The sequence below is a fragment of the Peromyscus maniculatus genome, chromosome 22, assembly GCF_049852395.1.
Source record: "Peromyscus maniculatus bairdii isolate BWxNUB_F1_BW_parent chromosome 22, HU_Pman_BW_mat_3.1, whole genome shotgun sequence".
Lineage (NCBI taxonomy): Eukaryota > Metazoa > Chordata > Mammalia > Rodentia > Cricetidae > Peromyscus > Peromyscus maniculatus.
In genome coordinates, this window is record NC_134873.1 from 10,206,330 (window position 1) to 10,209,407 (window position 3,078).

A 3,078-nucleotide genomic window follows, 5' to 3' on the forward strand; every position below is an offset into this window, starting at 1 on the left:
AAGGAGGCACTGGGAGCAGCAAGGGACAAAAAGCCAAGGCCTTACTTTAACTGGAAAACGAAGTAGAACTACAGAGCCGGGTGATCCCAGACTGACTCACACTCAAAACGTAAGCCTTGAGGAGGTGACTGGAGTGAGCGCTCCTAGACGCACCAGGACCTCCTTTATTTCAGAGGTGCTCAGCTCAAGACAGCCTGCTTTGGATCTCTCAGACTTAAAGGACCCGCGTCCACCCACCAACAGCCCTGCCCCCGCGCCTCGGCGTCCTGACGTCACGGTTGCACACCCTGGAGGGGGCGGGGAGAAGCAGGAGCCTGGGTCTGGACTGGAATTGAATGTTTGGCGGCTCCTGCTGAGGGAGCAGCTGTGGCACTGCTGTGTTTTCTTCTGGCATTTTTCGCATCAGGGCCTGGTGCCAAGGTAAGGGAGAACCCGGGCCTCAGCCTTCTCCTGCTAAGGGATCGGGGAGTAAGGCCAGGAGCTAGGGGTTGTTCTGGCCAGCCTGTCAGACTTCATTCCTGGAGATGAAGACCGCGATTGTGGGGGGCAGGGGATGTAGCAGTGAAGGTAAAGAACAGACCCAAAGCTGCCAACATTTGCAGTCCCTTGAATTAAGAAACAGGGTTGGGGCGTCTCTCAGCACGGTGCTTACCTGGCATATACAGAGCCCTTGATTCGATCCCTAGATTCAGGACATGATGGCACACTCCTGCAATACCATCACTTAAGGGGTGAAAGCAAGAGGTCATCCTCTTGTCCTTCTTGTCTCAGAGAGAGGGAGCAGAGCGAACTGGAGACGGAAGACACAGGAAAAAGGGAGATGAAGAGAGCCGGACAGAAAGAAAGACAGACAGACAGGAGAGAGAAGGGTCGAAGTGAAAAAAACTGGCCTTTCTAGATCTGGGTCTCAGTCTGGGTGTCTTGGCTTTGGCCTGCCTCTTTTCCTCAGTCCTAGCAGGAACCACTGCTGTCCCTCTGAGGCCAAGAGTTCTACCTTTTCCTTGTACCCAGGCCCAAACTTGAATCTTGCTCCTCGCCAGACCCAGGCTGCTAGCCTTCTATCCTTTCCAGGTGGTTAAGCCTTAGGAGGACACTGGGAGATGTGCAGGTAAAATAAAAGTTTGTTTAATCAGAGAGCCTCTGAAGGCCCACGGCTTCTGTCAGGGTTAAAAGAGAAAAAAAAAAAAAAGCAGTAAAATGACAAAGGGCGGTGACAGGGAGAACAGGAATAGACAAAAGGAAAGAGAGGGAACCTCATCAGAGCACAGGATACAGCAGTCAGGCCTGCCCCTCCACCTCATCCTTGTGACAGACAGACAGATCTCTCGCAGCCTAGGAGCCTCTTGTGCTTGACTTCAGCAGGAGCAGTCAGAGCTGTCAGTGAGAGCTTGTGTCTCCTGGCTCTTCTGACTAATCCTAAGTCCACCCAGAGAGCCTTCTCCCTCCCTGGGGCCTGGACATCTCTGGGCAGCACTGACCAGTAGGAAGGAGTTGGCCAGGAGAGCAAACCTGCCCCTGGCCCCAGCTTATCTCTGGCATGGAAGAAAACGAGACGGAAATGAGCAGGACACAGGCGAGCAATACAGTCCTTCTGTCCCCATGTGGTCACACAACTGCCCTTGTACAAAGGAGAATATGGCTCCCAGAGCCAGGCCCAGAGACAGGAAGAAGGCCATGATGGACCCCATTGTCTCCATTGCAGAGACCACTAAATATAGTAGTTAGAACCGATCATTATAAGAATGAAAGGATACCCCCAGCCTGTGGCGCCAGGCAACTCAGCAAGCTGAAACGATTTCTTACTACCCTGCAGCAGTTTGGCAATGACATTTCGCCAGAGATCGGAGAAAGAGTTCGCACCCTCGTCCTCGGACTGGTGAACTCTACTTTGACAATTGAAGAATTTCATTCCAAACTGCAAGAAGCCACTAACTTCCCACTGAGACCTTTTGTCATCCCGTTTTTGAAGGCCAACCTGCCCCTGCTCCAGCGTGAACTCCTCCACTGCGCAAGGCTAGCCAAACAGAACCCTGCCCAGTACCTCGCTCAGCATGAACAGCTGCTTCTGGATGCCAGCACCACCTCTCCTGTTGACTCCTCAGAGCTGCTTCTCGACGTGAATGAAAACGGGAAGAGGCGAACTCCAGACGGAACCAAAGAAAATGGCTTTGACAGAGAGCCTTTGCACTCAGACCATCCAAGCAAGCGACCATGCACTATTAGCCCAGGCCAGCGGTACAGTCCAAATAATGGCTTATCCTACCAGCCAAATGGCCTGCCTCACCCCACCCCACCTCCACCTCAGCATTACCGTTTGGATGATATGGCCATTGCCCACCACTACAGGGACTCTTATCGACACCCCAGCCACAGGGACCTCAGGGACAGAACGAGACCTATGAGGTTACATGGCACACGTCAAGAAGAAATGATTGACCACAGACTAACAGATAGAGAATGGGCAGAAGAATGGAAACATCTTGATCATCTGTTAAACTGTATAATGGACATGGTAGAAAAGACGAGACGATCCCTCACTGTTCTCAGACGATGTCAGGAAGCAGACCGGGAGGAACTGAATTACTGGATCCGGCGCTACAGTGATGCCGAGAACTTAAAAAAGGGCAGCAGCAGTAGCAGCAGCCACTCCAGGCAGCAGAGTCCCGTCAACCCAGACCCAGTTGCATTAGATGCACATCGGGAATTCCTTCACAGGCCTGCGTCTGGATACGTGCCAGAGGAGATCTGGAAGAAAGCTGAGGAGGCTGTGAACGAGGTGAAGCGACAGGCAATGACTGAGCTGCAGAAGGCCGTGTCTGAGGCAGAGAGGAAAGCCCATGCCATGATCACCACAGAGCGAGCCAAGATGGAACGCACGGTGGCTGAGGCCAAGCGGCAGACAGCAGAGGATGCCCTGACAGTCATCAAGCAGCAGGAAGACTCCAGTGAGAGTTGCTGGAACTGTGGCCGGAAAGCAAGCGAGACCTGCAGCGGGTGTAACACAGCTCGATACTGTGGCTCCTTTTGCCAGCATAAAGACTGGGAGAAGCACCACCACATCTGTGGACAGACCCTGCA

The 3,078-nt window shown here is 53.1% G+C and overlaps 1 protein-coding gene and 1 pseudogene across 3 annotated transcripts in view; both read left to right on the forward strand.

Moving 5' to 3' along the window:
* Nucleotides 1–282: 282 nt before the first annotated feature.
* The window catches only part of LOC121825193 (protein CBFA2T1 pseudogene), a 6,611-nt pseudogene continuing 3,815 nt past the window's right edge, over nucleotides 283–3,078 (forward strand). The window contains exons 1-2 of the transcript XR_013047462.1: nucleotides 283–420; nucleotides 1,814–3,078. The exon at nucleotides 1,814–3,078 is cut by the window's right edge and continues 3,815 nt beyond it. The product of XR_013047462.1 is annotated as a protein CBFA2T1 pseudogene (transcript). The remainder of the gene's footprint in view (nucleotides 421–1,813) is intronic.
* The window catches only part of LOC107399972 (uncharacterized), a 25,011-nt gene continuing 22,239 nt past the window's right edge, over nucleotides 307–3,078 (forward strand). For both annotated transcript variants that reach the window (XM_076559925.1, XM_076559926.1), the window contains exon 1: nucleotides 307–420. The gene's annotated coding sequence lies outside the window, so the exon portion shown is untranslated. The remainder of the gene's footprint in view (nucleotides 421–3,078) is intronic.